At 37.8% G+C, this 12,923-nt stretch overlaps 1 pseudogene; it reads left to right on the top strand.

Annotated features, from left to right (window-relative positions):
- Positions 1-12,923, top strand: part of LOC108313826 — a 75,212-nt pseudogene that overhangs the window by 20,656 nt on the left and 41,633 nt on the right.

Here is a 12,923-nt window from a genome sequence, read left to right as displayed (position 1 = left end):
ATCTCTGATAAAATAGACTTTAAAGCAACAAAGATCAAATGAGACAAAGAAGGACATGACATAATGGTAAAAGGATCAATGCAACAAGAAGAGCTAACAATCCTAAATATATACACACTCAATACAGGAGCACCCAGATACATAAGGCAAGTTCTTAATGACTTACAAAGAGACTTAGATTCCCATGCAATAATAGTGGGAAACTTCAACATCCCATTGTCAATATTAGGCAGATCAATGAGACAGAAAATTAACAAGGATATCCAGGACTTGAACTCAGACCTGGACCAAGCAAACCTAATAGCCATTTACAGAACTCTCCACCCCAAATCCACAGAATATACATTCTTCTCAACACAACATCACACCTACTCTAAAACTGACCATATAATTGGAAGTAAATCACTCCTCAGCAAATGCAAAAGAAGGGAAATCATAACAAACAGTTTCTCAGACCACAGTGCAATCAAGTTAGAACTCAGAATTCGGAAACTAACTCAGAACCGCACACCTTCATGGAAACTGAACAACTTGCTCTTGAATGTTGACTGGATAAACAATGAAATGAAGGCAGAAATAAAGATGTTCTTTGAAACCAATGAGAACGAAGACACAACATACCAGAATCTCTGGGACACATTTAAAGCAGTCTCTAGAGGAAATTATATAGCAATAAATGCCCACATGAGAAGCAAGTAGAGATCTAAAATCGACACCCCATCATCAAAACTGAAAAAGCTAGAGGAGCAAGATCAAGAAAACTCAAAACCTAGCAGAAGACAAGAAATAACTAAGATCAGAACAGAGCTGAAGGAGATAGAGACACAAAAACCCCTTCAAAAAATCAATAAATCAGGAGCTGGTTTTTCGAAAATATCAACAAAATAGACCACTAGCCAGATTAATACAAAAGAAAAGAGAGAATAATCAAATAGATGCAATAAAAAATGATAAAGGGGATATGACCACAGATTCCACAGAAATTCAAACCATTATCAGGGATTATTACAAACTCTATGCACATAAACTAGTAAACCTGGAAGAAATGGATAAATTCCTGGACACTTGCATCCTCCCAAGCCTAAACCAGGAAGAAGTCAAAATCCTGAATAGAGCAATAACAAGGTCTGAAGTTGAGGCAGCAATTAAGAGCCTACCACCCAAAAAAAGATCAGGTTCAGATGGGTTCACAGCCGAATTCTACCAGATATACAAAGAGGAGCTGGTACCATTCTTTCTGAAACTATTCCAAACAATCCAAAAAGAGGGAATCCTTCCCAAATCATTTTATGAGACCAACATCATCCTGATACCAAACCCGGCAGAGACTCAGGAAGAAAAGAAAACTTCAGGCCAATATCCATGATAAACATAGATGCAAAAATCTTCAATAAAATACTGGCAAACCAATTGCAACAGCATATCAAAAAGCTTATCCACCATGATCAAGTAGGATTCAACACGGGGATGCAATGCTGGTTCAACATACACAAGTCTATAAACGTAATTCACCACATAAACAGAACCAAGGACAAAAACCACATGATTATCTCAATTGATGCAGAGAAGGCCTTTGACAATATTCAACAGCACTTTATGCTAAAAACCCTCAATAAACTAGGTATTGATGGAAAGTATCTCAAAGTAATAAAAGCTATTTATGACAAACCAACAGCCAATATCATACTGAATGGGCAAAAACTGGAAGCATTCCCTTTGAAATCTGGAACCACACAAGGATGCCCTCTCTCACCACTCCTATTCAATATAGTATTGGAAGCTCTAGCCAGAGCAATCAGGCAAGAAAAAGAAATAAAGGGTATTCAAATAGGAAAGGAGTAAGTCAAATTGTCTCTATTTGCAGACGACATGATTGTATATTTAGAAGACCCCATCATCTCAGCCCAAAAATCTCCTGAAACTGATAAGCAACTTCAGGAAAGTCTCAGGATACAAGATCAATGTGCAGAAATCACAAGCATTCCTATACACCAATAACAGACTTAAAGAGAGCCAAATCAAGAATGAACTGCCATTTACAATTGCTGCAAAGAGAATAAAATACCTAGGAATACAACTAACAAATGACGTAAAGGACCTCTTCAAGGAGAACTACAAGCCACTGCTCAACGAAATAAGAGAGGACACAAACAGATGGAGAAACATTCCATGTTCATGGTCAGGAAGAATCAATATCGTGAAAATGGCCATACTACCCAAAGTAATTTACAGATTCAACGTTATCCCCATCAAGCTACCAATGATCATCACAGAACCGGAAAAAACCACCTTAAACTTCATATGGAACCAAAAGAGAGCCCACATAGCCAAGTCAATTCTAAGCAAAAAGAACAAAGCGGGAGGCGTCACACTACCGGACTTCAAACTATACTACAAGGCTACAGTAATCAAAACAGCATGGTACTGGTACCAAAACAGAGATATAGACCAATGGAACAGAACAGAGGCCTCTGAGGCAAGACAACGCATCTACAACCATCCTATTTTTGACAAACCTCACAACAACAAGCAATGGGGAAAGGATTCCCTGTTTAATAAACAGTGTTGGGGAAGCTGGCTAGCCATGTGCAGAAAGCAGAAACTGGACCCCTTCCTGACACCTTACATTAAAATTAACTACAGATGGATTAAAGATGTAAACATAAGACCTAACACCATAAAAAGCCTGGAAGAAAATCTAGGCAAAAACATTCAGGACATAGGCATAGGCAAGAACTTCATGACCAAAACACCGAAAGCATTGGCAACAAAAGCCAAAATAGACAAATGGGACCTAATCAAACTCCACAGCTCCTGCACAGCAAAAGAAACAGTCATTAGAGTGAATCGGCAACCAACAGAATGGAAAACATTTTTGCAATCTCTCCGTCTAACAAAGGGCTAATATCCAGAATCTACAAAGAACTAAAACAGATTTACAAGAAAAAAACAAGCAAGCCCATTCAAAAGTGGGCAAAGGATATGAACAGACACTTTTCAAAAGAAGACATATATGAGGCCAACAAACATGAAAAAATGCTAATCATCTCTGGTCATTAGAGAAATGCAAATCAAAACTACATTGAGATACCATCTCACGCCAGTTAGAATGGTGATCATTAAAAAATCTGGAGACAACAGATGCTGGAGAGGATGTGGAGAAATAGGAACACTTTTACACTGTTGGTGGGAGTGTAAATTAGTTCAACCATTGTGGAAGACAGTGTGGCGATTCCTCAAGGACCTAGAAATAGAAATTCCATTTGACCCAGCAATCGCATTACTGGGTATATATCCAAAGGATTATAAATCGTTCTACTCTAAGGACACATGCACAAGAATGTTCATTGCAGCACTGTTTACAATAGCAAAGACCTGGATCCAACCCAAATGCCCATCAATGATAGGCTGGACAGGGAAAATGTGGCACATATACACCATGGAATATTATGCAGCTATCAAAAATGATGAATTCCTGTCCTCTGTAGGGACACGGATGACTCTGGAAACCATCATTCTTAGCAAACCGACACAAGAACAGAAAATCAAACACCGCATGTTCTCACTTACAGGTGGGTGTTGAACAATGAGAACATATGGACACAGGGAGGGAAGCATCACACACTGGGGTCAGTTGGGGGGAAATAGGGGAAGGACAGTGGGGTGTGGCGAGTTGGGGAGAGAGAGCATGGGGAGAAATGCCAGATATAGGTGATGGGGAGGAAGGCAGCAAATCACACTGCCATGTGTGTACCTATGCAACAATCTTGCATGTTCTTCACATGTACCCCAAAACCGAAAATGCAATTAAAAAATTTTTAAAAAAAGAAATAATCAACAGAGTAAATGGACAACCTACAGAATGGGAAAATATATTTGCAAATTATGCTTCTAACAATAGACTAATACCCAAAAATCTACAAGGAACTCAAACCACTCAACAACAAAAAAACAAACAACCCCATTAAAAATGGGCAAAGGACAGGAGCAGACATTTCTCAAAAGAAGACTACAGTGACCACCAACCACATGAAAAAATGCTGAACATCACTAATTATCAGATAAATATAAATTAAAACCACAAATGAGATACCATTTCACATTCGTCAGCATGGCTATCATTAAAAATTCAAAAAATAATAGATGTTGGTGTAGATGTGGACAAATGGTAATGTTTATACATTGTTGGTGGGAATGTAAGTTAGTTAAGTCTCTATGGAAAACAATTTGGAGATTTCTCAAAGGACTAAAAATAGAGCTACTGTTCGACACAGCAGTCCCACTGCTGGGTATCTATTCAAAGGAAAAGAAATTATTAGTCCCAGCCTTCCCTTCTCCTGTCCATGTAAGAAAAGCTTTGTATTTGCAAAACTGAATTTTGGTGTTTTCTTATATCAAGACAGGAAAATGTGCAAAAGACGGGACAGAAAGAAATGAAGTGCGGGGAAAAATTTTTTTTGAGTTGACTAACCAGGGTGAGTGAGTGGTGGGGAAACAAAGGTCTAGAGGATCTGCAAAGTGTAGCGGTACTAATGGGGGTAGGCTGGCCTGTTCTTCACACTTCATCTCATCTCTTCCTGCTTTAGGCCCCCCTCCTGTTTCATCCCACTGCCTTTGATTTTGCTGAAGCATGAGTTGAAGCTTTGGTGCCTTGCTGTACTTACATTTATCCCCTCATTTCTTTGCACAGATTTACAGGTAGATTCCCTCCTGGGTCAGCACAGTCACTGATCTCTGTTATTGAGTGAACCATCTCTGGTATGTCTTCAGAAATGGCCTTCCTCATGTGACCCAATAATGCCAGCAGCCTGAGTTGGGAGCGGAGCACCCAGACCTCACCTCCCAAGCCCTAGTCTCAGGTGTGCTGGGTGTCAGAGTAAAACATCTGGCGTCAGGTGTGCTGGGTGTTAAAGCTTAGTGGATGTTAATTACTTGGTAAGTTTGTACAATAATGATGCCTTATCCGTATTGTTACCTGTGGCTTAGAGTTACAATTATTTTCTTACTATAAGACAAATAGCATTTAGTATGATTAAAGGTGAGAGAAGCTGAAGGGCAAAATATTACTTAGTCAAATGGTGAATTGCAAAGGCTTATAACAGGAATGACTCCAAATGGAAATTGGTGTGTCAGAAAGATACTTATAAGGAGGACAAGCAAAGTTTGGTAACCACAGAGCTAAAGGAGGCAAATAGGACTGTGAGGTTTTAAGAAAAACCTCACAAAACTCACCATAAGATTTTACAATGGGTAATGGCAGGACAGTGGCATAACTATCAAATGTGATGGCAGAGGGTGGTAGATTTGGTGGAGACTTAAACTAATGCAACAGTTTGCGTTTGCCACGGTCAGTTTGACCCAATGACGGTGATATATTGCAAAATTGGGTCTATGTTGGAGGTAGAAAAGAAGATAACCAGATTTATTTGACTATCTTTCTAAATGTTCTCTGAAACCACGGAATGGTAATGTTCCCTCAGTAGAGGAAAGTGAAAACACTATAATTGCTTCAATGCTATGCCTCTGAAGAGATGGCCAAACAATTCTGATTTATTGAGAGCTACATAAAATCTTTTTTAAAAAGATACCATGCTTTCTGAAATTCCTACAAAGGCAAGAAAGGAAAATAAATCCTAACTAGCTGACCTTTTGCAGGAACTATCATTAAAAGAGGTTTCTGGACTTAGTTAAGTGCGGTTTGTTTATGAGGGAAATGACCATGGATTATCACCTATTGTATGAGTGAATGCCTATTTTTTATTCACATTTCAGAAATAAACTGTTGCTCATACCTTATAACGTCTTCCATGAGGTTTAGCATAGGGAGAGGATCAATTTCACAAGCTAAGAAAAATCCAATGTTGTGCCAAATCAGGACAGAACCTTCTGAAGTGTTGATATTGATTCTACAAATTGGAGGACTAACTTGCATGCTAAATAAGGTAGAATCTTTCAGAGCTTTAATCTTGGACTCAGATTCTAGTGTTTCGTGATAGTAACACATTTGTAAGGGAGAGTCAAGTAGCTGGGTTTAGCTTTGACTTATTCCTTTGCATGATCTGTGAAGTTCACAAAGGGATATCTATTTTAAAAGATTTTCAAAATGACATTTATTACACGTCCCTGTGTGCAAGGCTTTCTGTTGGGTGTTTTTGCTAAAGGGGTAAAGGTTTTAAAAATACCATTCTTTTACAGCATAAACAGGAAAGATTTTGAGTAGGTAGATTAGTCAGCAGACAGAACAGGGACAAGAATTTAAGATGGAGACTTATTATGGAAGTATGAAGTGAGAGAAATGACATTTCTTGGCTCTGTTCCCAGTATTGTTTGCTGGACGCAGTTTGCGTGTGAAACAGGCAGCAGCATCCACACACAATTGTACCATCTTCTAATCAACTGGTAGTGCTTTTAAGTTTATGTGTGTTAGTGTTTCAAAAATCAAAATTCCAAAGGGCTTTATTAACCTATGATATACTTGCCAAAGGTAAACATAAAAAAAGTAAGCAAACCCGAAGAGCCTCACTAGTTTCCCTCCTGTTATCTATATGAGATGAATATGCTTTTCCAAATGCCAAGCAGTAACTTTTTCTTACTTTGTTTTGAAGACTAACATGGCTTACTCTCAATTATCAAATCTGTCCTGAAATAATTATCAGTGAGTCATGAAATGACCTTCGTAAACTGAGTCTATGTCACTCGATCTGTGTTTCCATACTGCAAGGTTAATTTTCCATGTCCCTGAACCTCAATCTTGTTAAGTTAGGCTACAGAAGAAATGGGGAAAACAAATTAAATCTATCTGTGATCATTTTACATACCTCTACATAATCCTAAAAATGTTTACAAGACTCAGAGGTTTCAAGGATGGTATGAAAATCATTGCAAACTTGTTTACATTAAAATTCCCAGTACAAATTTGGAATTGCAATAACTGAGGAAAACAGGAAAGGCACACTTTTGTAGACACTTAACCTCTTTTTTAGCCTTCAATGGCAGAGTATCAGAAGTTATAACACAGATGATTTGTTGAGAATTTTAAGAAGAATGTTTTTAACATTAAAATTTAATGTATTATCTATCTACCATTGCTAGATAATATTACCCTTACTGCAGTAACTGGCAAGAAACAATGAGAGGAGAGCTGTGAAGAAAATTGGAATACAAGAAAGAACTTACAAGTTTACAATATTAAAAATGATATTAGGCAAGGCATGGTGGTTCATTACTGCAATTCAAGCACTTTGGGAGGCTGAGGTGGGCAGATCACTTGAGGTCAGGAGTTCGAGACCAGTCTGGCTAACATGGTGAAACCCCGTCTCTACTACAAATACAAAAATTAGCTGGATGTGGTGATGAATGCCTGTAATCCCAGCTACTCGAGAGGCTGAGGCAGGAGAATTGCTTGAACCCTGGAGGCGGAGGTTGCAGTGAGCCAAGATCAGGCCATTGCATTCCAGCCTGGGTGACAAAGGGAGACTCCGTCTCAGAAAAAAAAGAAAAAGGAAAAAGAAANAAAAAAAAGAAAAAGGAAAAAGAAAAAAAAAAAAAAAAAAGAAAAGAAAAATGTCAGTGAGGACAAAAACGTCCACTTTAAGACAAGGGAAACATTTTCTGTGTCTAAAGGAAATAAAAATGAAATAGCTTCCCCAATCAAAAAGCCTAGACAAATGATTCACGTAAGCCCTGATCCCGCTTCTGAATTCCAACTCAGTCATAACTTAAAGAGTTACAGTAACTCTTCTAAGTTCATCAGAGTAGAGAGTTGAAACATGTAAGACGATTTAAAAAGCTTTTCAATTTTTAAATTTATAACCAGCTAAGTAACTGTCCATTGAATTGGTTATTCAAGAAAATACTTATTCTTTAATAAGTTATAAGTCACCATGTATCAGACCATCATTCTGAAATATTGCTGACCAGCATCTGTTTCTTTTCCTTTCTTGTTTTTCATTTCTTTCTTTCTTTTTTTAAAATTTAGACTCCATGTTAGTCTTCTCTGCATCGTTCAAATTTTAGTGTATGTGCTGCCCAAGCTCTCCTTCTCAAACAAATGTGGGAGAAGGCAAGCAGGGAGGGGCTGCACAACCCTTGTCCTCAGTCGCACGGTTGCACGGAATTATGAAGAGCTGAGTGCACTTCTCCGGCTGCCATGGGCTGCCATGACCAAGTCCTGTATTCCTTATATGGATGCCAGTCGTGTCCTCCTCAAAGCTCTGTGCTCCGTGGTATTGTGCCAGCTCAGCATTGGCTGTTCTCTAGGGAAAAAATTGTGAAACTTCACAAACCTGAGTTAGGATTAGAGACTACAGCTGCCAAGTCATAGTTCATGGTTGAGTGCCGACAGTAAATACCCAGGGAAGTGTATATCAGGATGAAGGACATCTTACTGATTCGAATTTCCAGTATTGGAAAGGTGAAGTTTTCCTTCCCAACCCCTCACACCCGTTAAAATTTCCCCCCAGCCCTTGAAAAGACATTGACTGTAAAGCAATGATGATTTGAAATTCAGATGGGAAAGTTTCTGGAATAAGGTTAAAAAATCCACCTTCAGGAACAAAAAAGAAATAAAGCATTTAAATCAATGATGAATGAAAGTATAATTTTGGATGAAGAAAATCATAGGATATGAAAATAGGGAAAGAAACTGAAATATTAGAAAAATACATAATATACCAAAGAGAAAATAATCTACACATTTAAATATTACTATAATTCACCTTCTCCTTATTTTTGCCCTTTTAAGTATTAACTAAATATGAAATATTTCTATTGATGGTCAATTTAATATTTTTACTGGCAACTTAAATTCTTGGCTAAACTTCCCAGAGCTATTTATGGACATTTTCTCTTGCCTGCCTATAAAAACACATCACTGGAGTATTTTTAACAGCAAAGTCTGCATGAGGCAGTCTACTTTCTTGACCTGTCAGATACTCATGGCTGTTTCTAAGTAGCCTCATTTGTAAGGCCTTGTGGATTTTTGTCCAATTGGTATCGTTTTTATTTTTGAGTAATGTAGTGGTATATTCATGAAGAATACCTATGGCTAGAACTCCATTTTACAAAATTCCATGCCACTACAGGTATTTTTGTTCCTTTGAAATAACTGTCATATGTCAGTGATCCTGAGGGAAGACTTGCTGTCTCTTTGATAAAATTGCAGTTGTAGACATCTTCTTTTTCTTCAAGCTTTCGCATGGTTTACATGTGAGAAGGAGTGGAGGGCCACAACAAAAAGAAGTGTAACCTTATCTTTTCAAACAAAATGAGCTATGGGGGGTGTTTTTGAAAGGTCATAAAATATTATTCTCTACCTTGAAACAGGAATGCATTCATATCGTATACATCAGAAAGGGCAAATTGAGTGTCATGGCAAGCACCACTTGATTTTCACTGATCAATTGCTAGCAGCTGCCTAAAGTATCATACTGAGAAGAGTTCAGAGGTTTAGTCCTGGTTCAGGTAGAAAAAAATGCCATCCTTTCAAAATTTTCAAGAATTAAAAAATTAATGAACTTAAAGGAGTTACGGTCATGCTCAGCAGGAAGAAATATTTTAGCACAGAGATACGTGTCACCCACTAAAGAGTATTATTATTTTGGGTAAATAGACTAATTTTTAAAAGTTAAAGGTCTCTAAGATATTTAGAAAGGCTGTTATGTTAGTCACTGACAACTTAGTAGTAATTAATTAAAGAATCTAACTCCTCACGGAAATCAGTTGAGCTGTGGGAATGGCATGGAGTTTGATTATGGGAGAAGGGAAGGAGTGGCAGGTTGTGGGCAGGAGACAGCAGAAGGCTTCCTAAAATGTAAAATTCTTTTGAGAGAATTTAGCAAAGATTGCCAGTGTCTTATCTAGGTCACTGATGAAAATGTCAGACAGAACCAGGCCTTGATTTGACACCTGCTAAACATTATTTATGTCCTAAAGCTGACATCAAACTATCTGTAACCATTCTATTTATAAGTTTCCAGAGCACCCTCTGCCTTTCCAGATCTAAAGTGTAGCAGCACTCTCAGCACTTAGCTGATAAATTTGCCTGAAAATATAGTGCTTATGAATTAGCATAGGAATCTTCTTTCTGTGACTCTGTCTACTTTCATCTATAATTTGGGGAGTGGTGGAAATTGTATAAGACAGAGCTTGAAGAGACTTGTAGTGCAGCTGTAGCTTACCCTAGTTAATTGTGTAATTTTGTACAAATCACTTAATCTCTTCAGACCCCAGAAAATGAAGGTTAGCCCAGATCAGCACTTCCCAACTCTGGTCTCCAAATTCCACAGAGTTCTATTTACTGATGAGGGCCCATAGATGCATCTGTAAACCAGGCTTGCCACTGTGAAAGTCTGTGGAGTTAGCATGTTCAAAAGAGGACCTTGTACCTAAAAAGATGGGAAGCACTGGTGTAGGTTCCAGGCAAGCTTCTATCTCTCTCTGTCACCCTTTGACTCATATACCCCTCTTCTGTATTTGACAAGAATATGTATAGTTAACAAGGATAAGAACAATCACTTCTATTTTATAGAAAAATAGCAATGCATAGAAAAGTATAATTAATTTTCCCTATCTTATATGATGGCTTCTTAATTGACCTGGGAATTGAATGCTGTCTTTTGAGTAAGTTTATTTTCTTCAGTTTAGTACTGTATAAGGTCCTATTATATTTAATATCTTACCTTGATAACAATTAAACTAGCATGAATGTGTGATTACGTGTTTTATTTAATTAAAATTTTGTCCTTTGGCTGATCACTTCCAATGAGAAACAGGAGCAGAATGCATGTACAGTAAGTGACTTTTGTACAAGATAGAATTTGACTTTTCCCAGAATTAAGTGGTGGAGTTTCACTCTCAGCTAACATGAGCTATGGAATCTTGGCTCTCTTCAGAGCTACATGACTCCAGATACTCTTTCAGTATGCCAGTAGATATTTCATCTGTGATGTCAAAACTCGCAGGAAATTCAAGTTAAGAATGCACGTTACATACACATTAGGACACCAAAGAAATTTTCTCAGGTCATACTGACACACTGTATGTGGAATTGATGTCTTTGAGAGATCAAACTTTCATGGGTATTTTAAAAACATGAACCCTGGTAAATCTTCACAAGAAGATCATATGTAAGCAGCTACACACAAATTTAGGTTAGGTTTGTTAACTGATGAATGCCAGAAATTGTGATCTTTCTTAATTTTATCCAAAACGATACACATTTTTCATTTCTGAGGTTAGTGAGGTATTTTTAAAAAAGTCAAATGAGAAAATAGGATGGTTCCATATTAAAACTGGAGGTCTGGTGGGAAAATACATAAATCCAACCATTCCCTCTTAGCACATCCCAGACCTTGTGCTGTACATAAGGGGCAGACCATGTGTTTACATCAGGGGTTCATGAACCGGCTTAGGCAGTGAACCTTAACTGTTAACTGGCTAAATATTATATTTTGTATATTTGTAGTTCTATCTTTTAAATGTATGCTGTTGTGGCTAATACAATACTAATTCATTAAAAGGTGTTACTGAAATTATAGTATCTTTTTTACGTACCATCTTTTTGATGTTATAGATATTTTAATCTCCAACTTGAAGAGCCCAAGAATTATCACATAGATGTCTGTGAAATTTTGCTTGTAAAGGGTCCTTACTTTGAAAGGCTGGGAACTGCTGTCTTAATGGATTTGGGTAAAGTGACAGGCTGCTGGAAAGCTATTTTGGGCAAAGGGGCTCTCTTGTCGCAGCTGCCTGTGTACTAAGATAAAGGGCAGAGTGTGACTTGAGAAGAAGCAATCTTAACTAGCGTTTTCCAGGCCACAGACCAAATCTGCCTTGTGTGCATAGTGCTTGGTGTGAGAAATGACATCTCTCCCAAATCCCAGGTGTCAGCTTTGTTTCAAAGTTATTTGGCTAAAACAGCAACAAAAATACAATAGATTCTAAATGTTCTACTCAAGCTCACACTCCTAGGCATTATGTTATACCTCAATTACTGGGATTTCGAGGTTAGTGAAACAACATAACAGATATTTGCTGTAGGAGGAAGAAAATGATCAAGTATTCGCTGGAATACTGAACAGCTTCAGGTATAAGAAGTTTCGCTTAAGAGAAACTAGTTATGGCAAGTGAGGAGGCTACTGCCCCCTAGTGGTGTCCTTTCTACTTCTCACTTCAGGTGCTTTGGCGTTTTCCTGGGAAGTTGCCTCTTTTACTTATTTTTTTTTTTTTTTAAGTTTACCATCTATTGCCAATTCCATCGTCACGGCACAAAAGGCTTTCATCGTCCTTGTAAAAAGGCACACACTCTCATTATATTTTTATGTATTGGTGGGTTGTGTTTGTTGTAAAAAAATGTTTACATTTAACAAAATGTAAAAGGCAGTAAGATAGTTATAGTTCTTACTTCCAAAGAAGCCTGCAATACAGGTGATGATATGTACAAACATAAAATTTATGGTACATCTTTTCCCATCAAGGTCAAAGAGCAATTTTGTAGATATATATAATTATTGTTACTATTACTTTTTGAGACAGGGTCTCACTCTGTCACACAGGCTGGAGTGCAGTGGCATGATCTTGGCTCTCTGCAGTCTTGACCTCCTGGGGTCAAGTGTTCCTCTCACCTCATCCTCCCGAATAGGTAAGACTACAGACACGTGCCACCACACGTGGCTAATTTTTGAAAATTTTATAGAAATGGGGTCTCACTATGTTTCCCAGGCTGGTCTTAAACTCTAAGCCTCAAGCAATCCTGCCACCTTGGCCTCCCAAGGTGCTGGACTTACAGGTGTGAGCTGCTGTGACTGGCCAATAATTGTACCTTGTTTACTAGAAAAATAATTATTTGATCTCACATGCTTGATTCACTTGTCGTGGGATAATTTTCAGTGTTTTCAGCTGCAATTTTTTTTTTTTTTTTTTTT

The sequence above is a fragment of the Cebus imitator genome, unplaced genomic scaffold (assembly GCF_001604975.1).
Source record: "Cebus imitator isolate Cc_AM_T3 unplaced genomic scaffold, Cebus_imitator-1.0 Scaffold144, whole genome shotgun sequence".
Lineage (NCBI taxonomy): Eukaryota > Metazoa > Chordata > Mammalia > Primates > Cebidae > Cebus > Cebus imitator.
The sequence above is the reverse complement of the archived record's forward strand: the minus strand, read 5'-3'. Positions and strand labels throughout refer to the sequence as shown.